The sequence below is a fragment of the Trachypithecus francoisi genome, unplaced genomic scaffold (assembly GCF_009764315.1).
Source record: "Trachypithecus francoisi isolate TF-2019V2 unplaced genomic scaffold, Tfra_2.0 Lachesis_group2, whole genome shotgun sequence".
Taxonomy (NCBI): domain Eukaryota; kingdom Metazoa; phylum Chordata; class Mammalia; order Primates; family Cercopithecidae; genus Trachypithecus; species Trachypithecus francoisi.
The window spans coordinates 41,867,687-41,894,734 of record NW_022681465.1 but is presented as its reverse complement, the minus strand read 5'-3'; the positions used below and the strand labels follow the sequence as shown (position 1 = coordinate 41,894,734).

The 27,048-nt window shown below is 36.1% G+C and overlaps 1 protein-coding gene across 1 annotated transcript in view; it reads right to left on the bottom strand.

Annotated features, from left to right (window-relative positions):
* Window positions 1-27,048, bottom strand: part of KIAA0825 (KIAA0825 ortholog) — a 438,259-nt gene that overhangs the window by 92,253 nt on the left and 318,958 nt on the right. The gene's annotated exons all lie outside the window — the stretch shown is intronic.

Sequence of the window (27,048 nt, the reverse complement as noted above, 5' to 3'; positions counted from 1 at the left end):
CCTGGCTGTTCAAAGTACATATTTCCAATCTATCTCATTTGGCCCTTCTAGAAAAAAAGAACCAGCAAAGTGCCTTCTGATTTGGCACAAAAATTTCAGCCACAGACTGAAGCAAGTTTTAGGTTCCTGGCCAAAAATTTACAAGAATTTTATCTTAGATGCTTCCATACTGGACTGTTTTACATAGTCATCATTAACATCTGAAGCCTTCACATCACGACAGGATCAAAGCCTCCCAATCTGTATCATCTGATAGCTTCACTTTGCCAAAAGGTCCCTCTTGTTCTTATTTTCCCAGACATTTTGTGTAGTAACGATTGCAGACACTGTTCTTACTGTGGGGTGGTGAGTAATTTAAGGACGGCTACCTGCTGGAAAATGGTTCCATTCACTTGATGATGAATGAACAGATTACTTTAGAATGAATCATCATCCTTTTTCTTTTTCCAGTAGACTGTGTAAAGAATCTTAAGCATTTAAAAATAAAAAACTCTTCGTACATTTGGGGAGTTTCAAATAGGTCATACTAAAAATTGAATTCTAGGTACAACTTCTGCTGTCCTCTTAAAGACTTAGACAGACTGGAAATTTCCATCTCACATTCCCAGAACATTACCTCAAATTTCTCCTTAATGTAAATCAGGTTCCCAGAACTTCAACATTAAAAATAAATGCACTAATTGGCCCAGTCACAATTTACTTTTGCTAAATCTCATTTGCTTTGTATATAATCCCAAGGTTACTTCATAGAAGCACTGCTTGAAATAAGGCGGTGTTTTTATTATCAGTAGATTGTTTTACTTTATCTCTCTCTCCTTCTTCCTTTTTAAAGCAAATAACTCACTTATATGGAAAGGTAGCATTCTACAAAATTTTGCATGGTCTAAAAGTGTTTTCAAAGTTTTAATTTTTTTCTAAAATTAATTCTTTGCCACACTAGAAACTAAGTTGATTGACAGGTGTGCAAAGAACTTGCTTCCAAATTCCAGATGTCATTTCCCACTCTTGAGGAACATTTCAAAGTATATGGTTGCCATTTCAGATTCAACTTGTCCCAGTCTAAACATTTTCTCTCTCTGGTTCCCTTTTTCCAAAATCCCAATCAGTTACTAAATTCTGCAGTCTGCCTTTATAATATCTCTTCTGTTATTCTCCTTTCCATTACCACTATCAGCATGCTTTCATTCCACGCTGATTCATTTGGATATTCATGCACGCACCAGCTCACTTACTCAACAATTATTTGAGCACCTAATGTGAGTGGTCTCTCTGCCTCTAGCCCTTCTAGCATTCTTCCCAACCCAGCCCTCAGCCCTCGTTCTGAAATGCCCTCCACCCATCATACTCATTTTTAAATATCAGTTCAAATGACATCTCCTTGTACATTTTTCTTTCCTTACTTCTTTCCTTCCTTCCTTCCTTCCTTCCTTCCTTCCTTCCTTCCTTCCTTCTCCTCTTCTCCCTTCCCCTCCCCTCCCCTCCCTTCCCCTCCTCTCTCCTCCCCTCCCCTCCCCTCCCCTCTCCTCTTGCTCTGTTGCCCAGGCACTCCAGCCTGGGCAACAGAGCAGAGTGCAGTGCTGCCATCTCAGCTCACTGCAACCTCTGCCTCCAGGGTTCAAGTGATTCTCCTGCGCGAGCCACCCAAGTAGCTGGGATTAGAGGTGCCTGCACCATGCCTGGCTAAGTTTTGTATTTTTAGTAGAGATGAGGTTTTGATATGTTGTCTGGTCTCAAACTCCTGACCTCAAGTGATCCACCTGCCTTGGCCTCTCAAAGTGCTGGGATTACAGGTATGAGCCACCTGCCTGGCTCCTTGTACATTTTTCTTATTGTCTCACTCATATGGAATTTTTTAGTTCTTCAAGTCTGTTGAGCATTTTTCTGTTTCCTTTATCATAACTTGTTAGAAATCCTGTTTCTGACACTTACTAGCTGTGTGGCTGTAGGCAAGTTATAGAAACAACAGACACCTCAGTTTCTCCTATAAGACCTGAGATATTATCACCCCATGGGTTGTGAGTGTTAAATGAGCTAATGCATGTAAAATACTTAGAACAATGCCTGGCACAGTGAATGTTCATCAAATTCTTGCTTGTTATGTTAATGCACACAGTAGGACTTGGAAATATATGTGTTTTAACCTTTGTGGGTTGAGAGGTAACAACCATAATATTTCTCCTACCTCTTAGAATAAACCATATCTTTACTCTACAGACAGCCTTATCTGATTGAAGCAGCATTATGTTGTGTGTGGGAAATCATGGACTTGAAAGTATTCAAGTTTTGGGTTTGAATCTTGGTTTTTTTGTGGGGAGGGAACAGGGTCTTGCTCTGTCATCCAGGCTGGAGTGCAGTATCATGATCATAGCTCACTGTAGCCTTGAACTCCTGGGTTCAAGTGATTCTCTCACCTCAGCTTTCCGGCTAGCTGCGACTACAGGTATGCACCACCATGCCTGACTAATTAAAAAAATTTTTTTCTTGAAGACAGGGTCTTAGTATGTTGCCCAGGCTGGTCCTGAACTCCTTGTCTTAAGCAATCCTCCCATCTCAGCCTCCCACATAACTTGGATTATATGAATCTTGGTTTTGTCACTTACTGTGACCTTTGGCAAGTCACTTTTCTGAGTTTTGTTCAGGTATAAAAATATCAATATCTAGCTCACAGAGCAGACATGTGGATTATGTGAGATAAATAACATAAAGTGCTTGACGAATAGTAGGGAGTAAACTTTAGGTACCTTAATCTTCCAATTAATATGAAATCATATTAATAATATCAACAGTTTATCCATATTATATATAGTACCCATTGACACAATTATGATTACTCCACCTACAGTTTTACATTTACATGGGATACATATGCTTCCATTTAACATTCCTCTTCAAACAATTGTCTGAGTAAAGTATATAGTGGATATATTTGTAAACACAACTAAGTGCTTTGCTATGCAACCTAGCAAATCTAGAATCTTAAAACTTACTAGTTGTTCAAAGTTGATAGGTATTGAAAATTATCTTTTACATGAAACACTGGTATCTTATCTTCTTCACATTTGAGGAAATTGGAGGCCAAAGGCTAAAACGTCCCTTGGTTAAAGATAAAATGCAAGGGAATGGAGCTACCATGCCCATGGCTTACCTTCCAATATTTGAATTCTAGATATGTATTTCAAGAAAGTAAGGCAGTGTTTCACAAGACAGCTTCCCTCTATAGCAGTCTCAATTATCATGCCAAAATGAGTCTCATAACAGAATTTACCTCCAAATTTTTAATAAATCCCTCAGCGAATAGTTGTTCTGGTAGTGTATATCCAGACTTTGATTGAGAAATGAGAGATGAATGGTTTAAAACTGAAGCCTGCTTATAAGCAGAATTTCTGAGTAGAGAAATCACAATGAAATATCTAATTCCTAGGTTCAAATGGGCAGCCTGTTTGAATCTACTTGCTTGCTTTCTCTCCCCTTTACCCCTTTCTCCCTTTCTTTTTTTATTTCCTTCTTAGCAGTCTGAATTGACCAAGTTCTAGGCCATTTATTGACAAGTCTGTTTCTAGCTACAAATACTTCGATCTTGTCAGAGGACAATGTAACCTCTTGAGTCGGAGTTAGCATGCAGGGGTCAAATTACCTCTATGAGCATGATACAAAGACAGGAAATTCAAAACTTAATATGACTGATCGATGACTAAAATGAATATGATGGTAGAGACAGTTCTACCCTCATGGAGTCATCTTTAAGTATAAAAGAGGTCTTGAGAAACCACAGTTCTTACCATTGGCTTGGTGGGTGAGTGGCGAGCAGGCAGGAGATATTTTTCTGTTTCCTCTTTAAACTCTTTTTTTTTTTTTTTTTTTTTTTGAGACGGGGTCTTGCTCTGTCACCCAGGCTGGAGTGCTGTGGCCGGATCTCAGCTCACTGCTTAGAGGACTGTTGAGAGGTCCTGACTCAGCAACTTCCTAAGTTACTCAGTCCTTTAAAAAGGTTGAAGTGTGACCTCAATTCTGTGTAACACAGATCTATAATCTGTCTTCAATTTGGAAAGCCTAATCTTTAGAGAAACTGAGAGAATAATATCACAATAACAGTATCTCAGTTCGACAATAAGATTGTCTCCCATATAGATTAAAAACAGACCTAGGAACAATCTTCAAGAACATTTTATTGTTTTGATGAGACAATAAAATATGAGGTTATCATAATAACAGTGAGCCACCTTTTCTTCTTCTGGCAGGAAGAGGTAAAGCAAAATATTTTCCAAAGTGGCGAAGTGGACAAGAGTTTCTCTTTGTCCCATGTATGTAGTGTCTAGTTTTAGAAGTGGGATTCCCACAGCAATGGTTTCTACTGCATGTTTTGAAGGAAGTTGATGATATAGCTTTTGTCTGAGAATATTAGTACTGACAAGCTTTTGACAGGGAACCAGGTCTCCTCCTCCACTCCTTCTCCCCACTCTCTTTAATTTACCACACCGAAACTGGATAGGGCACATGAGTGCCTTCGGGGAGTGGGTGGGTCAGGTAGGGTGGCACACACTGAACAAGCAGAGAAGATTCCACAGGAGTCCTCTCAAAGGTGAAAACCATTACATATGTATTACCTTGTTCAGTTTTGTAGTAATTGTCCCCTTTGTTTATAGAATATTCTAGTATAAATTTGCCATTATGGTGATCACTCCAAAGCTATAATGCATACACAGAGCAGACATGAGTTATCTCCCATAATTCTCTTGTCTGTTCAGTGGGCTAGGTATTGATATTTTTATGTCTGAACAAAACTGAGTCTCAGAGAGGTTCAGCAAATTGCCTAAAGTCATTACAGTTAGTAAGCAGCAAAACCAAGATCCAAACCCAGAACTTTAGGACTGCAAAGTCCATGCTCCTTCCACACAGTGTCAGGCTGCCTCAGCTGGTAAGGTTTGTTGTGAAACAAAGATGTGATTTATTTTAAGAAGTGACAGATATACAGTTTGGAAGGAAAGTGGAAGGAATTTGGTCGTTTCTTCTGTCTCCTCTCTTTATTGTCCTTACCTTCTTCATTCTCTTCGTCTTCACTTTTGCCATTCTCAGAATAAATAAGAAAGTTCGTTCTTGAGGTAGAAAATGGTGTCAAAGTATGCAGTTGCCTACTTAAAGAAATATGGGGGAAGCTCCTTGCCATTCACTTGCCATAGCAGCTGAAATTCCCACTATTAGAGAGTTGCTTCTTTGGGAACTTTGTGTACTTTTTCTCTAAAAGTTATCTTTGAGTTTATGATGTAATTGACTTTTCCCAGGATTTTTGTGCCCAATGTAATCGTCACAGAACATACTACTTTTGATTTGTAATGAAGGAGCATAAAATGTTTAAACAAGCCCTTTGTAGACAAAGAACAGAGCAAGTTCTTTGGGAAAGAAAATCTGAAAGGTGTTAGAATTCAGGAAGGAGGATCCTGGCATGGTGCTCTGTGGAAAGTCATCTTAATTTTATTTGCATTGACCCAGGGGAAATGAGGCATGTGTAGACCTTAAAATAGGTTTAATTTCAGCTTAGATGTCAGGAAACCTTCCCTGACTCCCTGAGACCAGGTTGTGAGTCCTTGCCCTGAGCTTTTATAAATATCTGCACTTCCCTTTATCCAGCACATATTTTGTTGTCATTGTCTGTCCAACTCCATCACTAGACAATAAGTTCCTTGAGAGCCTTCATTCACTTGAGGAATATTTCCAGGGCTAGTGTAAAGTTCAGAAGAAAATGCGGATTAAAATATCCCAAATAGCTGAATCTTCTTCACTTTTAACTTGGAGGTCCTCTGTAGCGTGGGAAAAAGTCAAACATACTCTTCTATTAATACTTTACGATTGTAGAGTTGAGTAAATAAGGTGTAGTCATCTTTCAGTAGAGGGCAATGGAGATTTACCAGGAAAATATAAAGGGGGATAATAAATATATTTTAAAATGTTTTCAAGGGAAGACTAAAACTTCTTAGGAGTTTTTCATTTTTGCTAGGTTACTAAGAATGGAATTCATGATCTCACTACTGACTCAAAAAATGTATAGATAGGTGTGTGGTTCAAAGTGTGAAAGATTTAAGGAAAAGCAAAGAAAGCAATAAAGTGCAAGAAATGGAATCTGCAAGTAGAATAATCATAAATGAGTGGGATTTTAGGGTATTGCTAAAATGCAAAAGAGTATCAGATAAGAAGCTACTTGACAGTGATTACTTAGAAACAGCAACCTTTCCAAAAGATAAATTAAGAAGCAAACAACAAAAGCCTCTCATTCAGAAGAATTTTTTTTTAAGAATTTGCCAGCTCATTACCTGTCTGGAATGACAAAATCTCCTCTTTGTCCTGATCAGTGAAATTGTGTCCTGATTTGACACAATTAAACCTCTGCTGGCCAGATTCTGTCACAGGACCCCATAATTCATTGTACTTAGTAATCACTTGGAAAATTATCATGGTCATCAACACAAATGGAAATAGATTTGCCTAGAGGAAAGGTCACCAGTGAATAATAGACCAAAGCCTTGTAACCTGTTGCAAGTCTGAGCTACTGCTTGACCTTGGGTCACTCACATAGTAATTGCTGGCAACTCATCTCTCGCTATAATACAGAACATAGTATAGAAAGTGGATGTCAGTCCATAGACCCCATTATGGGGAGGTGGGTGGGGGGAGGAAGGAGAAGTTGCTGACTGGCAGAAAGGCCTTGCTGCAATGTGGATTGACCACTAAGGAAACCAGCCCATCAGCATGAACCTGACAGCAGTGTGCACTGTGGTGCTCTAATGAACAACCCTGAACTACTTTTTTCCCCCTCTCTGTTAAGTAATCCTGCAGGGATTACAAATATGCTTCTAAGATTTCTATTTTACTTCCTTAAATAAACCTGCAATTTCAGCCTGCTATGAACCATTGAAATTGCCATTTTCTAGGTAACAAATGGTTGCATATAGGCAATTTTACATGATTCAACCTAATTGTTAAATCGTCACACAGATTTGGTGCTATAATATAACTATGGGAAGAAAGAAAGAATTAAAATGTGAACACCAAATATCTTATTTTTTTCCCTAAGGAAACCCGATCGGGTTAAAAGAGAACGCAAATTCCTTTTAGCTGCAATTATTATTTGTAGAATATCTAATCACATGATGCTGTGAAGTGTACACAATACACAGAAGACACCAACATTACCCTTGAGGAATTTATCATCTGTATGTGAGGATTTGGCTAAATATAGAATAAAAACAGTGTTTCCGTTTTCCCACCTAGCAGACAAAAATGGCTGAATTGTAAAGTGCAACTAATTTCTCACAAAGTATACTGATGCCAGTTCCAGCCATATATACTCAGAAATATCACCACTGGCCTTATTTTGCTGCCTGCTACAATCCCCTTCCACCCCACTATATTCTAGATATATTAGCCCTCTTTTCTGGACGGACCATGTAATTTGCAAGACCAGTGTGAGGCCTCTTGTTAAAAACTTAAGAATTTCATGATGGTGACAGCAGAGCCTTAAAATGGGGACCCTTAAGCATAGGGCCATGTGTAACACCCGGGTTGCATGTCCATGAAGCCAGTTTTGCTTCTTTCTGTTTCTCACATATGCCAAATTCATTCCCACCCCAGGGCTCTGGTACCTGCTGTTCTCTCTGTTTGGAATGCTCTTCTTATGGCTAAGGGCTCAGCTCAAAAGCTTCTTCCTCAGAAAGGCTTTCCTTTACAACTCTGTTTAAAGAAGGCTTTTTTTTTTTTTTTTGGTCACTCTGTGTGACATCATACTATTTTGCTTTTTTCCCCAATATTTCACTCTGCTGGTTTTTTTGCTTATTTCTGGACTTATATAAGTTATCTATTTCCTCTCCATTAAAATGTAAATTCCACAACAGGAGGACTTTATCTTGTTCACTTTGTCTTGTTCAGATGGGCTCCTAAAACAGTACTTGATATGAGTAGATGTCCAGTAAATATGTTTTTGATGAATAAATGAACAAACTAGATTATTTACAAGATATTTCTAATTTATAAAAAGTCTTCATTGGTCTTCAGGATTTTATGTTTTCCAATAGACTCAGCTAATATACACACATGCACACCAACACACGAATGAACCAATGACTGACGTTCAAAACTTTAGTCAATCCAATACATCAGAAATGGAACCCTCATTCGGCTATGATTACTAAGTGATTTATCTTTAGAAATCATACTACATTTTAAAGATAAACCAGCTTTTAAACTTAATTCTACTATGACTCTCATAAGTCAACAATTTTAAAGTAAAAGTCCAAAGTTGGTATATATTAAAATGTTGATTGACAATATCTTGTAAAATAATTTCTAAGAAAATATGGTAAATGTTTTCATTGCAACTATGCCTATTGTTGAAAACAGAATATAATTGTTAAGACATTATTAAATGCTATGAGAAAAGTGAATGCAGCTGTAATTTTTCACAAAGTTAATATTTACTTTAGAGTAGTTATATAACAAAAAAGTCAAAATAATTATACAAGGGCATAAAAACTAGGACTTTGACCCCTGGAAGAAATTGCTATCATGAAATAACCTTGGTTGAATTAACTGGAAACTCGTGTTAGATTACAAAGCCTCCTGCAACATACTAATTTAATTATATATTTTGAATTTGAGAGTCAAAGATAATGGCCCCCTCAGAATTGACTTTGCTTTTCATGGCTCAACTGGTTCTGGCTAGAGAGTTGGTACTGCATGCAAATCATCTTTTTGGTGGTTTCATACTTAATAGCTACAATTAGAAATTAACAAAACAAGTTATAAGCACTGACTGTTGAAGACATTTCTACATATCCAATGAGATATGCAATGCAAACTAAATAGAAGAACATTTGCAATTTAAAATATAATTCTCCATAATGAAAATGTAAAGCAGTCGTTCTGTTTTATTCGGCATGGCAGGTTAGGAATCCCCATGAAGCTACATTGAAGCAAAGAGTAGATTAATAATTTAATTTGGTTCAGAAGTGTGCAATGGGGCACCACAACCTTTTATTCCGTAACCAGCTGCTGACCCTAATATGGACGAACCAATTAGACGTCTCTATTTCATTGTTGGGTGACCCAACTAAAACTCACCAGGAATTTTCATTTTCAGCAACACTCAACAGTCTGAAAGAATCCTAGTTATCCCCCTGGTGGAGATGGTTGATTTGATAGAAGCACACAAAGGAGTTCATCAAACAAGGGAAAAAACTGCAAGATCATTTTAGACTGTGTTCTGTAAAAGAACATCTTAATATAATGAGCCTTTTTTCAGTCTCCCTTGGTGGAACATCAGCCCTCTCAGATAACCCCACACAAAGCAAATACTATTCGTCTGAAGTTACATTTGCTCCTTGTTATCACAACTTATGCCACTTAATTCATTATTCAACGAATTCACTTTCTTGTTTATTAGATGCAAGGTAGCCGCTTATCCCTAAAGGCCATGTATGCAAAAGACTGCTTGTAATCCTGTCACTTTAAACCTCTCTAGACTTTTACATTGCTTCAGGAATTAGGAGGAAAGAAGCAAACAATTTAGATTTATTCCTGATGATATTGAATCTGTATATGATGAAAGAAATAAGAAAGAAATGCTAACCTGAAATTTGTTGATTTGGAGAGTGGCTTCAGATGCTATCTTTACATGTAAAAGTCAGCAATTCACTTGGTTCTCATATTAAACACCTTGAAACATTCTTCTTACATTAAAGAGGAATAAATGCATTTGTTTTTTTGTATAGGTTGTTTGCAAAAAAGAAATAATGTAATACAGTGCACAACCATATTTCAAAGATGCAGGCCAAATTGACATTTCATGTGCTGAAAACAGGTATTAAATATACTTTGTAATCTGATACCTGATATGTTACTCCATTTGGGTACCACTCTCTAAGTATATTTAATGTTGGAATAAAAACTGAATTGAAAAGTTTTTTTCATTATGGATATTTCAAGATTCCTTTTGATTGTCATTAACAAGATGTGATAAATATATTCTGTATAATATAAAGCAATATGACTATTTGAACTCTTCACACAACATAGTATAATGGACAGAGATATTTCAATTTGATTCGGTAATCTTATGCTATTAAAATCATTAAAATGTAAATGAATTACTGAATTAAACACACTTTCACCGCACTCTTAGCACAATTAATATTGTATAAAATTATCTGCATAATTATACACAGTATGTTTACATAAAACAGCCAGGAAAGAGCTACAAATCAGAGGCTGAGTGTAAAATATTTTAAGCTGTGTGCTGAAGTCTTCTAAATATGGAAATCTAAGTGGTTGTTTTAGTATTGGTGCTTTATGTAACTGCAGACTGTTCTAAATTTCATGCTTTACTTATTTAAATGCTAAATAACTCTATACCTATTTTTAAAATTCTCATAAATATATACATGTACATATATGTGTGTGTGTGTATATATATATATATATAGAGAGAGAGAGAGAGAGAGAGACTGAGTGTATTTTTAAACCTGTGTGCATTATTCACAAAACTAAAAGGAAATTATTTTCTTCAATTAATTTACATTATGAGCTAACTATTTGAGATTTAGCGTTAGTTCATCAACAAAAGCCACAGTGAGCATTTTAATGCAGCATAGGATATACAGATATGCCTAGGACAAAAGACTCAACATCTCCAGAAAATAGGAACCATTTACAGGGCACCTCATTTTATGAATAGAATTGTGACTAATAAAATAATGTTACAAAATTACCTGCAACTATTCTAAGGAAAGAAATACCCTTGAATGCTCACATACCTAGCAACTGTGGATATTATTGTAATTAGTGCCATTCTTCCCAGGCATCACTCATTACTATAGTGATGAACAGACTGATTCACCTGAATAATTAACCTTTACTACAGCATAACTACCTTCGGTACAGATTAATGTTTTCTATTCAGCTTAAGACGTAAACCTACATGGGAAATCACACTTATTAAAAATGCTGCAAAAATCAATTGTTTCCTACCACTCTGAGGAATTAGTATCAACAATTAATTTGTGCAGTATTTTTAAAAGCTTGTATTCATCTGTCTGTGCCCATTAAACAAAAACAGAATAGAGCAAAATGAAATTAACAAAGAATACTAATAAAATACAACTTTTCTGTTGATATCTTAGATATATAACTTTATTCATTATTGTACAACTCTTAGTTTTTTACATGTGGGAGATTTAAAAAGTCACCCAGTGATTTTTATAGTGCAACCGTATGCTAGATAAAGATATTTAAGCTGTCAGTATAAACTGCTTCTGTTTTCATTTTGCATTTAATTTCAATGCCAGACTCAAGGCATAAATTTTTCATCACCTGCAATGCTATGAATAAAAGATTAAAAAAGGAACTGAGAAGAAATTCTAACACATGCGGTGCATGCAGCACATTGTGCAGACGCAGTATTCATAACTAGATGTTTAATTTCCATCTTTTTTTACGTCAGGAACATTATTATTTGGGTTAATACATCATGGAACTAATTTCCAGTATTTTAGCTTTGCAGAATTGAAGTTTACCTAGTTTTAGCCAAATAGGCCATTCATTCCACTTGAAATCTGAAGTATACACCCTAAGATTTACATGCTACTTTGTTAGCACTGCAGGGTTCTATTACTCTCATATTTCTAGAAAGGGAATATTTCAACATCATATATTTTTGTTTGGTTCCATGAAATAGCACGTACATTAACCTTGCCTCAAAGTTCAAAGAACTAAGAATTACTGAAATGGTCCCGCCTCATATCAGTTCCTCATTAAGGCTTGCTTCATGTTCTCTGCCGAAAGATATCATCAATCCCAAGAGGTAAAGTTATGAGCTCAGTGTTAAGGCATTTTTTATTTAGTACTTAGGACTGTTTTCTGTAGCACAGTGCATCTTCACTGTCACTTTATTAGCCTCCACAGGACTCACAGACTAGAACAATTTCTAATTCTTGCCAATAGACTCTCAGTGAGCAAGAGATGCGTAAGAGCCATTCCTAATCTCATCAGGAGGGCCTTGGGTTTATTAGCCTTGTCATTCTGAAACTTCACTTTCTCAGGGCAGTCAAGAGCCTGCTGAGGACTACAGGCCTATTGGGGACAGCAAGAGTTATTCCCTTGGAGGTTAGTGGCTTCTAATAATGTCTAGCTTATTGTCTTTGGCTCTAATTACTCAAACTAATTTTTTATGGTTATTGAAATTAAATCTATGGAAAGCTCTGGAAAAAAATAAACCAAACCATGTTTTGATACATTATTATCAATGTAGTATCCAATTAGCTCAGTTGGTTAGCAGATAGTGCTAATGAGACCTAGGTCACTGGTCCAATTCCACAGGGACCAGTTAGCTTTACTTTGTTCTGTGGTCACAGATGGATACCTCATCCTATCCAGCTGTCTTAAGTGCTATTGGTCACCAAAATAACCAAATGAGAGAGCATGGACGGATTAGTGTAAATCCACCTCTACAACTAGGCTCTAGAGGGCATCAGCATCATTTTTTGTGACAATTGTACAAAAATGAGGTTTTTAAAATGAGACTTTTTGATTTTTTTTGCTTATTGTTTATGACTGTAAAGCAAATAATTTATATCTTCAAAACATTCAATGGGCTTTAATGAGCTAGACTTCACAACATCTCTATGATATTGACAAGTTTAATTAAGCTTACTTTACAGATGAAACAGCTCAAAACTGAAAGGTTAAGTCCCTTGTCTGAGGTCACGTAAAATGTCAGGGGTATTTCTCAGATTAGAATCCTGGTCTTCTGTATCTCATTCCATTGTGGTACCCGTGAGAGTGCTCTGCCTCTATGGAAATAGCCTGAAGTCACAGTAATATGTCACGATATTATCACATTATTTTTCATTATGCTAGAAGACACAGCTTAGTGAAAAGGCACAGTGAGTCAAGGATTACAGATGTATTTCTCTTTAAGCAACATAAATGTATGGAAACTTGGATTTGCTGAACAGATAAATTAGAGAGTGTTGTGTATCACCTAGTCTGTGCTTCCTCGTATTGTTATTAATCTTTTTTTTTTTTTTTTTTTTTTTGCATAGCCTAACTTCCCAACTAGACAGTAAGCACAGGGACGATGACTTATATCTCTTTGAATCCATAGTAGATATTAATAAATATTTAGTCATGACAATGGCATTTGATTGGAAGGGGATAGGAAAATATATGACTGTGGACCCTATGGAAAGGGTAAAATAGGGGAAGAGATAAGCATCATGATATTGGACAGGCATGGATTTTTCCTGTTGGGCCTGTGTCATTGCAGCAATTTTAGTCTGATGTATTATACAAACAAACTTTATAAGAGTACCTAAAACATACCCTAGATACCAAGCATGAAGAGACCTTACAGAAATGACATACTTAAGGAAAATGCTTTCGAAGAGGAAAATGCCTAACCAGCAGTGTAGGAGAGGCAGGTGGGCATAGCTATGGAAAGTAGAGATGTCACTGTGCAACCCTGCACCATGTCATCAATGGAGATATGGTGTCATGTGAAAATTAGTTGCTCAATATTGTGGAAGAGAAAATCATGTGATGGCAAGGGAAAGGGGCAGAAATATGGTTTTTATTTTTTTTAATTATTAGTCATAAGATATTTTTAAATTGAATGCTTTTCTTATGTCTGAGGTAACCTTATTTAGGAGAAAGTTGATTTACTTAGAACTTTTCAGAATTATGGCTTTTTTTTTTTTTTTTTTTTTGAGACAGGGTCTCACTCTGTTGCACAGGCTGGAGTGCAATGGCATGATCATCTGGAGCCTTGACCTCCCTGGGCTCAGGTGATCTCCCACCTCAGCCTCCTGAGTAGCTAAGAGTACAAGTGCGAGTGACCATGTCAAGCTAATTTTTGTATTTTTTTGTACAAGCGAGGTCTCATTATCTTACCTAGGCTGGTCTTGAAGTCCTGAGCTCAAGTAATCTGCCTGCCTCAGCCTCCCAAAGTATTGGGATTACAGATGTAAGCCACCATACTTGGCCAATTATGGTAATTTTGTAAGTTAAAGTATACCTGTAAAGCTTTGTTCCCTTCAGGTAATTGGCTTGAATTTGATTTTGTTAGTGAAGGATGATGTCAAGGACCATTGGGGTTGCTCTGTAAAATGAGGAGCTGTTTGGGAAATAGGTCTTAACACCAATGTGATTCAAGAAGGAAATGGCAGACACAGCAGACAACTCAAGATATATGTGCATATTCCCCACAGATGGACCATCAACAAGTTTTTCATTTTAATACAGTCATCTCTTTCCTATTCATGTCTCTATTATTAAATCTCTGGCATTGGAGTTCCTCAAAGAATAACCTTCTGAGCTCTATGGGCTGATCTTATCATTAACTCCTATAGCAGTTAGGATAATCACTATCTTTTCTTGTATATGAATATTCTGTGCAAGGTTATTAGAAAATGTAAATTCACTGCTCAAGTTTATTTGTTAAAAGCTAGAAAAAAATAAAATCATGTAATGCTTACTCTCAGGTGAAATATAGCACTCACTTTTATGCTGCACAGATGTACAGTATAATTACATAGGCAGTATAGTTTAATTTTCATCTTCTGATTTTTAAAGTAATATTAACAAATTCGTGTTTGATATTATTTGAGCTTTTATGATAATTTGCCTTCTTCAACATATGAGGAAATGTACTGAACACCCAATATTTCAGGGATAGCTTCTTCCTGCCAGATTAGTGCTTATCAACCTAGGAGGCTTCCAGGGACCATGAACCTCCTGAAAGTATTGGCAAATTCTGGAGGTAGATACGTATGTTATATGTTTCTAGGAAGAGCTGTTCTTAGAACTTCAAAGGAGTTCCTGTTTCAAAAAAGAGGTAAGAACCACTTCTCTAAATTTTTATCTTGTATTCACTTGTAAGAAGTTAATATTCATCTTTCTGTGACAATTAAAGATCTGTCTACCTACCTACCTACCTATCTCATTAAATTTCATTGTTTTATAAATTTGTGGAATACTCACATAAATGAAAAAATGCTGTATTTTCTTTCTAAAAAGAAAGAAAAGGACACATGTGACAACTAAAAAATTTATACCAATTACAATATTTCCATATGGAGTACTAGGAGAGATTAACAGGGGCAGTTAAAGAAATGCCTTTCCTTCAGATGTTTAAGATAAAAATAAATCCTCTCTATAAGAGACTTTAGATGTAGTTCTTTGCAGGAAGTAGTTCGCTAGACTAGAACTGTTGGGGTCCTTTCTAGGTTTATGATTTCTTCGTTACATGCTTCTAGGACATGTCAGATGATTACTTGTATTCATTGTCAATCAAACACATCACTTCAGACATAGACCATGCTTAACCTATATTTTAAAAAAGAAAACCTGTTTGAACCAAAATACTCCAAACACACATACAAACACATACACTGAAGATCAGATGTTAGAGAAATGAATTCTGTTTAGATTCGTGCCATCAACTTACTTAGTTCTCAAAAGCAAGTTAATCTTGCCAAAAATCATTGAAATGTGTTTTATTTTACTCCCAATTGCCCTAAATTTCTTAAATGCAAAAAATTGGATCTGAGGTTAGTCAAGTGTTTCTCAACACATCTAAGATGATTTTTAAAATTATAGATTCTTACATATCCCAGGTCTATACAAACAGAATTGCTAGAGAATAGTCCTCAGAATCTATAGTGTAACAAGACACTAAAGTGACTTATGATCATACAAGGTTAGGAAATCTGAAAGGATGTGATAGTCTCAGTCTCTTAAGATTTTTGGCTTTTGGCTAGTTGTTACATGGTTTTCTTCTGAAGATCTTCAATATACAGTATTATATGAGTCTTTCCAATTAATTTTACCTAAAGCCTGGGAGAATACATTTCCAATCATGAAATGAATTGCTGGTGAGTATTCAACATAGAATTTAAGGAGTTAGTTCAAAATTCTCTTGTAAAGAAATTTAAGGAATCTAAATAAATACAAACACATAAATGTGGGTATATTTAAATATAAAAAGAAATATGTATGGAGCATATGTATGATGTTAAAATGAATAACAGCTTTCTTTATTGTCCTTTAAAAATCAGTAGTGATTTCAAAGGCATTGATAAGCACAGGGTCAGCATATTTTTTCAGTCATGCTCTTGGGGAAACATTAATTTAATATGCTCATCTGGATAATTGTTTCTATTTGGATGTCACAAAAAGTTTTTAATTCAAAAGAGGAAGGGGAAGGGTATTGGTGGAAATTTATAAAAGGTTTAGGAGAGTGTTTTTTTTTTTTTTTTTTTTTTGATTAACAAAACTGAGAGCCAAGACACCTTCTGTTTCTAATCATTTTTCTATTAACTTGGACTTCTTTTCCCCTAACCTGAAAGTGGGAGGTGAAGTCTTATACTTAGTCTGTGGAGCCATTTGCCAAAAGAATAATGCAATTACATTTGGCCACTTGGAGAATAGATCTATGGCCAAAAACATTGTTAACAATGGGTATTTTTGCCTTGGGTCCTGTTTTTTCCCCGGTGACATCTATCAATAGTATATTTAAAATAATATATGCTTATATATAAAGGAGTAACTATAAATATAGAAGTAAATGCAATTTTAGTGACACATAATATAAATAACTCTTTCTACTAACAAATACTGATGTTTCAGAAACAAAAGTATGTGATACTTTGCACAACAAAATATGTGCAAAAGTGATTGCAAGTAACCTACAAAGCAATACCAAAAGTTTTAGAGATGACCTAATGGCAAAAAGACAACTTTCTTAGTTTCTAAAAGGTACTGACTAGACAGGATAATCTCATTCCAGATTGTCCTATATGCTGTAAATGCTACAGAATGGTTGTTATTGCATACAAATGAACCACTTTATTATAAATAGGTTGCTATGCCATTTTGGGGTAATCTCTCACGACTCAATTGGTAGCTCCATGCTGGTTGGTATGTAATGTAGTTCATTCAATTATTATTTAAGGTAAAATGCTGAATTGTTCATGTAAATTCAACTGTCCCTTTTAGTAAAGTATGCAGATTAACTTTGCCCAATTTGGTCCACTCCGGGGAGTAACTTTCAATTTTGGTAGATAGTTAAGTGATTTTCCATTTGGAGTATTATATGAACATTATTAAGAGAATTCCTGTAGTTACATAACTCATACTTGGAGTTTCTTCTAAATTTTGTGTGCCAACTTATTTAAATTATTAAGACTGAAATAGCTTTTGATCTCAGATGATCATTTTATAATCATTTTATCTGTAACAGGGAAGTTTGACTCTACTATTTCTTTACAGTAATTTTGTTAGGCACCAAATTCAAGATTCACACTTCCAGCGAATTGAAAAGTGATCATCTTCCCAGTTTATTTGTAAGCCTGTAGGCAACTTATTAGTAAGATGAATTTTAGAATGCCCTCAGTAAGAATGTAAAATAACTCATGAAACACATAGTGTATTGTGTAACACTACTGTTAAACAAATTGCTAAGTTTCAGGGAGACTTAACATGCTTGCCTGTGCTCTCCAAGTTGATCCCTAGCAGTATTTTCCTTTATAGTCCATTAGCAAACTGGAGACTCAATGTTTTAGACTCCTGAGAATGACTTTTTTGTGGTTACCATTATACAATAAATTATTTTTCAACATACTTTTTGGGGGTAGTTCATTTATTTATATGACCTCAAGGCTTGGGAAAGATTAAATTAAGAATAAAGTTTTACGTCAGCTTCCTTTTTAATAGTTTTTTGATGCCTTTCTCCTGTAGTAATCTAATTTATATTATCTTTAAAATCTATCATATAAATATATTACTATGCATAATTATTCTAAGCAGTCACATTGCTAATATTTTTATATTTATAATTATTTATTCACTTCAAGTCACTCAGCATGCCATTAATGGGCCATGTGGCTGAATTACCTAATTTGTCCTTGTGACTTATAATTAGTTTAAGTAGAAGTTCAATGTAAAGTATTTTGAAGTTTATAAGAATTATTTTTTCTGTTACATGTATGTCCATAGATATAAAACTCAAAGATTTTCTTTCTTTCATAATATACTATAATATGGTTACAAGTGCATTGAAATTCATCTTGTTAGAATGGTAGTAATATATCCCACCAGGACTACTGTTCCTAGTAGCAATTTAAAATAATTATTGTGAGACTTGATGCTAGACATCAGGTTTGCAATAGAATTACAATGAGGGAAGTGTATTAGAGACAAAACATTGCTGGAAGAAAACTTCATAATGGCGCAATTTGGAACTAAGCCTCAATTTTACAGTAATAGATTCTCTTTATGATGGCACAAAGGAGTGAATGCACTTAGCAAATTTAAATCTATTATTAGTCACACTTTGTGGATTGCAGTGCAAAAAGGAGAAAAGAAATTAGCTTTTTAAGTATGTTCTTATATAAAACAGGTTCCAGTAAGAACCGTCTTATATAAAACCTCCTTGTTAGAGTTCAGAAGCACCATCAGTCTTCGTAACATCAGGGAGTTATCCAGATTTAAAAGTCTTTCCAAAACTAGTTCTGGTGGTCTCTTATTTCAGATGAGAAGTTTCTGAAGTCAGAATATGTTCAACATCAGTATATTTCTTATTTACAGAAATATCATAGAGAACAAGAAACAAAGAGTTAATTTGGTCTCTGCTGCTTATTGTGATTTTTCTTCTTGAATGAAGAGGTATTTGTAGTTCACATTAGTATTATACCTGCCTTTAACGTGATTTCAATTACAGTGAAGAGAACTCAGCAGCATTAAGTTGGTATGATGTGGCACTCAGCTAAAGTAACAGGAGTTGCAAGTGGCAATTTTGCAAAGGAAAACAACAGCAAGAATTCAGTGACATTTTTAGTACAAAATCAAAACACCAAAAATCTAAGCTTCCATTTTCAAGTTAATTAAAATGTTATATTTTTGTTTTAATCATGGTCTATTTTTCCTATATCATCTGAAAATAATACAGGGTAGAATATTTGATGACAGCATAATTCAGTTGTAAAATAACATGTGGCCAGGTGCAGTGGCTCAAACCTGTAATCCCAGGACTTTGGAGGCTGAGGTGGGAGGACTGCCTGAGCCCAGGAGTTCGAGACCAGACTGGGTAACATAGTGAGACACCCATCTCTACAAAAAATATTTAAAATTATCTGGGCCTGGTGGTGCGTGCCTATAGTCCCAGCTACTTGGGAGGCTGAGGTGGGAGGAAAACTTAAGCCCCACAGGTCAAGGCTGCAGTGAGTCAAGATTGCACCATTGCACTCTAGAGCCAGGGTGATGGAGTGAGAGTCCAGTTATTTAATTTATTAATTAAAAATAAATAAATAAATAAAATAACGTGTAATCTTTTTATAATGTTATTGACTGGATACATAAGGATGCAGCTGTAATCGTTAAGAAATATTAAATAAAATTCCTGAGATGTTTCACTTAATTATTTCTCTGTGAAAAAGAATGAAAACATCCAGTTGCATTGAGAAAGGTCAACCTTAAATAAAAATAGATGTTGGTAGATTGAGAGTTAAGAAAACAAGAACAAACAGATAATGGTCACCTTTAAAATGAAGTTCTATGTAGCCTAAGTAAGGTAATTATAAATAAATAAAATAGTCTAGTCTCTCCCCTAAACCAAATTTATTCTTCCTCAGGAGCTCTCCATCTTAGTGAACCAATCTATACTGTTGTCTAAACCAGAAACCTGTGTATCATCCCTGAACATATCTCTTCCCTCTCTCACCCAACCAGTCTCCAAGTTCTATTTCCTATTTCACAAACATGTTCATTTCTGTCTATTCCCACTGCCACTGTCCTAATTCAAGCCACCATCCCATGATTTCTGTATAGTATTAAACAGTCTCCCTGTTGGATTTTTTCCTTCCCGGATTCAATCTATTCTCCATGTTACAGGAGGACAGATCCTTCCAAACTATTTCATAAAAATGATAAAGGAAAATACTAATATATATGAGTATATAAATTTCTTTTAAAAAATCTCCTCAGAAGAAAATACTCAAATAAAATAAAATAGGTCATAAAGTGGGAAAAATATTTGCAATGCATGTAGCAAGGAGTTAATGTTGCTAATCAATAAAGAACTCCTAAAAACACTAAAAGAAATATAGGCAAAGGAATTAAGCAGCTAATTTACATAAAAAGAAAATAGATTATAAGAATATAAAAAGATGCCTAACTTCATTCCTAAAGGAAATGCAAATTAAAATTAGATATTTTTAACCTATCAAATTGAGAAAGATTTAAAAGTTTGAAAATGTGGGGAAAATAAGCCCTGTCATATACTATTGATGGGTATATAAATTAGCATAGCCTCTTTGGAAGGAAATTTGGAATATATGATAAAATTTAAACATTTGTATCTATACAAAAATTTAAATAATAGTTATGTTTAATTAGACTTTTACACTTACAGAAATATACCCAGGAATATTAGTATACCTACACAAAGATAAACAAATATGCTTATTGCAATAACTTTTACATTTTAGTAAAAATGGAAGATAAATATTCATCAATTTGGTTTCAGATAAATAATTTATGGGAACCCATATCATTCTGGAATATTAAGAGGTAGTTAAAAAGAGTAAGGTGGATCTTCGTGTAGTCATATGGAAAAATCACTATGTTACATTGTCAAGTAGAAAAAGTAAGAGAACAGTTTGTTCAATATGCCTTATTTGTGTAAAAACATATACATTTGTGTATCTCTGTCTCCTTATTAATTTAAGGGTACTCACCCATCTCTCATTGATGGAAATGGTGATGAAGGGCTTTCTAAGTGAGGGTAAGAACGTAAGCACGAGTGTGGGGCTGGGGGCTGTGTGAAGTGGGGATATAGTTTCCCAGAAAATTTATTTCCTTCTTTGTGCCCCTCAAAGGGAGACACGGTCTTCTCTACCTCCGTACCCTAGGCTTACTCCATTTCAGACCCAGTCTAATGTTACTATGCTCCCTAGAAATGGACACCTAGAAGCCAAACTAGAAGAGGTTCTCATTGTCCTCTATGAAGCTTGGGACAGAAACATTGCTGAGTTATACATACTGCCCCAAACTGTCCAGCTTTCAGGGTGGTTTTGTTGGGTTCCAGACCACTAGGTACTTCAGAAGTCTTGAAAGAAATACAAAAACCAAGAAAAAAAATAGCATAGGAAGACCTACTGGTTTTCTAAATCTAGCTGTAGCAACACAAATGTTCTCTGACTCATTTTTTTCTTTCAATTCTAGTAACCAAGTTCTCAAAAGTTTCTTTCTACCAAATGCTCTGTCAGATGTGCCCCTTTCACTTCACCTCCATGACCCATCTCCTGAACCTAGGCCTCGTTATTTCCTGTTTGGAGAAACATTTGACCTCTTACTTCATTCTTTCTCATTTAAGATCCATTGTCTCCTAACACCTGCCAGAACAGTATTCACGTGTTTTGGCACTCTGGCTTCCACTCCATATGCTTTCTACATTGGTGATCACTTGCTCCCATTTCTTCAACAATCATCTGTACATGAATGACTCCTGAGTGTACGTTTTAGTCCTGAATTTTCTCCTGAGTTTCCAACAGGAAACTCAACACATCCCCACACAAACTTGTTCCCTTTCGCCAAGACCTTTTTCTTCAATGTCTCTCTCTGTTTTATTTATTTTTTCACTATTGTTTAACACATTTTTAAAATTCTTCCACCAAAAGTTTCCAAATTACTCTTTTTATGCCTGTTGCCCTGCAGAGATTCTGGTTCTCAGCATCTCTAGCTTGGATATGTCCACTTTTGTAACTACTGTTTTCCAGGCCTGCAGTATCTCCACCTCTGGACCATCCTCAGATCTGCTAGGATAGCCTCATAAGAAGAAGCCTCAGTGAATTACCAAAGTACAGAAAATAGGGATCATTGCTACCTGAATCTAGTTGAGGTTACCAGTCTTATCTCCAACCACACTGTTCTTTTCTTCTACCTTCTCACCATAATGAACCACTCTTTATTTTCAAACTGTGCCAAGTTTTTCCATATAACAGTGCCCTTGTCAGTGCAATGTCCCTAACCCAGAATATGCCTCTCCCACATCTATGTGGCCAATTTCTATTATTCCTCTTATTCAATCTCATGAGGCATCTTTTAACATGCAATCTTTTCTCTCTGCCCGCAAACGGAATTAATTGACTGTTCATCTGCATTCTGATAACACATTAAACACCTATACAATAATGTGGTCTGATCAGTCGGTTAGGATCGTTACTACTATGTGATTGAAGCACAAAGTTGGTTCAGTGGCCAAACTTTGAGTTCAATGGTTAAACAATAAGTTCTTTGATTACTTCAGTGACTAGCAACATGTTTGGTACATGGTAATCTCTTAGTACATGTGTGTTAAATGAATGAATAGATAACAGTCTATGGCTTTGTTTTTCTGCATCGAAGTTAACTTTGTCAGACTGGCAATTAAAGAACTCTTTCAAATTATCTGTTCCTTTCCCAGTACAATTTTTTCTTATCTTTCAAGCTTCAGAAACAGGACTTCATGCCTCATGTACATCATAAATATCCTTTGTTTGCATTCATGTCTATTTCTGAACTTTTGCTTACACTATTCCCCTTACTTGGAAAGAGTTCTGTCTCCCAACTGTATAAAAATCTAAATACCGGCCGGGCGCGGTGGCTCAAGCCTGTAATCCCAGCACTTTGGGAGGCCGAGACGGGCGGATCACAAGGTCAGGAGATCGAGACCATCCTGGCGAACACAGTGAAACCCCGTCTCTACTAAAAATACAAAAAACTAGCCGGGCGAGGTGGCGGGCGCCTGTAGTCCCAGCTACTTGGGAGGCTGAGGCAGGAGAATGGCGGGAACCCGGGAGGCGGAGCTTGCAGTGAGCTGAGATCCGGCCACTGCACTCCAGCCTGGGCGACAGAGCAAGACTCCGCCTCAAAAAAAAAAAAAAAAAAAATCTAAATACCTGTCTCCTCTCAACTTATGACTCTCTGCATTTTATATAAGTTGTGTACTAATTTTGCATTCCCTTAGATCTACATGGTTTATATGCCGTGTTTCATTACACATACATACACACACACACACATATATATATATATATATTTTTTTTTTTTTTGGCAGGATCTTGCTCTGTCTCCCAGGCTGGAGTACAGTGGCATGACCTTGGCTCACTGCAACCTCTGCCTCCCAGGTACAAGTGATTCTCATGCCTCAGTCACCTGACTTGCTGGGATTACAGGCACGCACCACCACGGCATGGCTAATTTTTGCACTTTTAGTAGAGATGGGGTTTTTCCATGTTGCCCAGGCTGGTCTCGAACTTATAGCCTCAAGTGATCTGCCAGCCTCGGCCTCCCAAAGTGTTGGGATTACAGGTGTGAGCCACCGTGTCCAGCCCATACACACACATTTATTCTATAGGTTCAGCAATATGAAATTGCCAATATTCAAGCTTGCCTACAAAATAACAATTTCATGTCATTCAACTTAATTATAAATTTTTGAAGGCAGGTTACTATGTCATAATGTTTTGCTTTGTCTTTTAGTTTAACGTTATCATTGGCACTATTCTATGCAGATGGTAAGTCAGTGATTCTCAGAGTGATTTTTGTGGACCCTTGGCAGTCCCAAGACCCTTTCAGGCATTTATAAAATCAAAGCAATTTTTATAATAATACTAAAATGTTTGACTTCTTCACTGTGTTGAAATTTGCACCGGTGGTAAGTAAAATCGCTGGTGTCTTTGCAGAGAATTCAATGCAGTGGGATCACTCTACTAGTACTCATTGTATTCTTCACTGCCACGTACTTATATTAATACTTTAAAACTAGGCCAGGCACAGTGGCTTACACCTGTAATCCCAACACTTTGGGAGGCCGAGGTGGGCAGATCACCTGAGGTCAGAAGTTTGAGACCAGCCTGGCCAACATGGTGAAACCCAATCTCTAGTAAAAATACAAAAAATTAGCTGGGTGTGGTGGCACATGCCTGTAATCCCAGCTACTCAAGAGGCTGAGGCAGGAGAATCGCTTGAACACGGGAGGCGGAGGTTACAGTGAGCCAAGATTGCGACATTGCACTCTAGTCTGGGTGACAGGGTGAAACTCCATCTCAAAACAAACAAACAAACAAACCTTAAAAAATAAAAGCCAGTCTCAGGAATGCCCTTATGAAGCAGCAATAACAAAATCAATTTTATTGAATCTTGATTCTTGAATATACATCATTTTAATATTCTATGTGACAAAATGGGAAGTACACATAAAGCATTTCACTGCATACCCAAGTACAGTGGTTGTCTAGAGGAAAAGTACTTGTGTGACTGAGTTGAAGGCTGACGTAGCCACTTTTGTCATGGAATACCATTTTTACGTGAAAAAACAACTGACAGGTATTTGGCAGATATTTTCCCTGAAATTAACATAGTAAAACTGTCATTTCAAGGAAAATAACTGACAATATTTGTGCCAATAATAAAATTCAAGCATTCAAGTAAAATCAGAATTTTGGAAAACTTTGTATCTGCTACCATAAACTTTGACAGCTTCTTAATATTTAAAGATTTTTCAGATGAGATCAGTGGTGATATTAACAGGTACAATTTTTGTGATATTGTGTAATGATGTGTGTCAACATTTGAAGATCTGTATAAGTCAGTGAGCAAATATTTTCCAAATTAACAACTCATGATGTCACTAAATCTTGTGTGGTAAAAGACCCATTCCAAGTACAAGATATCATTTCAGATTTTTATAATACATTGCAACTAACCTTTAAGAAACTACCTCTTGTTGAATTTTGGTGTTGTATTAAAAAAAAATTCACAATGATCTGAAGGGGTAATACAAATATTCCTTTTTTTTCCAGTTACATTTCTGTGTAAAGTCATATTTTCTTCATATCCTTCAACCAAAGCAACACATGAAACAGATTCAATGCAGAAGCAGACATGATAATCCAGCTATGTTAAACCAGACATTAAAGAGATTTGCAAAAATGTAAAGGAATGCCACTCATCACTAATTTTTTGTTTTGGAAAATACAGGGTTTTTTAAATAAAACATGACTTACGTTAATATGTAATTGGTTTATTGTTATTTTCAAGTGAATTCAGCACGTTTAAACTTCTCAGTTTTAATTTCTAAAATGATAAATGTTGATCAAAATAATCTACATAAACAAAAGTTCTCCGGGGTCCTCAATAATTTTTAAGAATGTATAAGAGTCCTTAGGGCCAAGAATTTGAAAACCACTAAAGTAGATGTTCAGTAAATGTCTGGTAAGTTAATCAATCCCATGAAGCAATATAAAGGAAACAAGCAAGGTGTTGTTTATGCAAGCCTAGTTAGGTGACTGGGTGCTCAGTTTTATGTAAGTATTAAATCCTTTCCAGAAAGCAGTGAGGTGTTCCACTGGAGACAAATCAACTGAAGCTCAGTTATAAAAGGAAGCAACAGAGAAGGTTTGAAAATATCACTGCGGATGTGGGTGAGTGAGTTAGCCAGTGGATTTTAATGCGACTGATGGTCAGGATTGTTGGCTTTTGAGATTGTTTGAGATTGTGATTATGAATTTATAGTGGACTCAATCAACATATTTATTGAGCACTCTGTACTGGAGCATCACTTCCTCTGGTGGTCTTCCTAAACTCCTTAAATATAGGTTGCTTTCCTTCCATCAGGCATATAGCCTTGAGTACAAGGTTCAAACCTTAACAGTTTTTAAGACAATGGGGAGTGAAACCATGTATATCACTGAGCCAGATCAAGAAAGACCCACTCAGTGTTAAGTTAATCACACCCAAGAGCGTTAGTGGTTAAAATTACAACTTTCCATATTATTAGACCTCAACTTTCCCTATTATACTTCTGTCATATCAATTAGCACTCCTTTATGACTTTATTTATTCAGAAATATTTGTTTTGTGCCAAAGTATGCCAGGTCTTTGACTACTTCCGCAATTACCTCCCCCCTCCCCAGGCACCTCTTTGCCCCTTTACATGAGCATTTTCTTTTTTCCTTTTTGCATTCTCTTTTTTTCCCTCCTTTTTTCTGTATTTCAGGATGGGAAAGTAGCATGCCTATAGCTTTGATTCATGGACAGATAAATATGTTAAGTTTGAAGGTGATATCCATTAGGACCCACAATTAGGCAAAACAGAAGCGGTCTATGCACCCTGTGTTACTGCAATACCCACACAGGCCTGGAATATAATATGCGTCATACTTTAATGGTTTCTATATGTTCTTATTAGCCTGTCAATTTTTATGTTAATTTCTGTGATTTAATCACCACATTTGTTTATGCAATAAACATGTGGACTGAAAAAAAAAAATGCTTCTTTCATCTTGTACTGGTTCCGAGTATCAGGTGAGATTTTTAAGATGAATTCTCAGACTTCCCTTTAATTGCCTTTAGAAAGTATCAGTTATGAACATTACTATCACGGTATGTTTTCTGAAAGTCTGAATCACAATACTGGAAAGTAGCCAGTTTACTAGCGTTGAAGCTGAGCTGTCACACACAACGCCTCTGGGCGGGCTGGGTGTTAGAAATGGTGGCAGCAGAATACACAAGCAGCTGCTGCATGGTGAAGTGGGGCAATGGCAAGAGGAGGGAGTGGGAGCAATACTTCAAGGGGGCACTGAATTACAATTTCAAAATAATGTGGCAAAGTTGTTGGCTGCTGAGAAACCACAGCAGCAGACACAGACTGGTTTACTATGCCACAAATAGAAACGGGTGGCTCTTTTTGAGCAAAGGCAGTGGGCCAAATGAGATGAAGAGACCACTAGCAGCTGCAGCCCCAAATCAAAGGAGAATCTTTAGAATGTATTCTATGAGAAAAGGATTACTGGTCATGCTCTGTCTATCTATGGAGTTACACCTGCACAGATAGACATCAGGAGCCCAATCTTGAAAACTGCATTACTCTGATGGATAAATGGCACCCAATTTCTCACTAAGCATCTTTTTCTCTGAGAGTTCCTCCTAACATTTGATTTACATCTCTTATGGAATAGATGTTTTCAA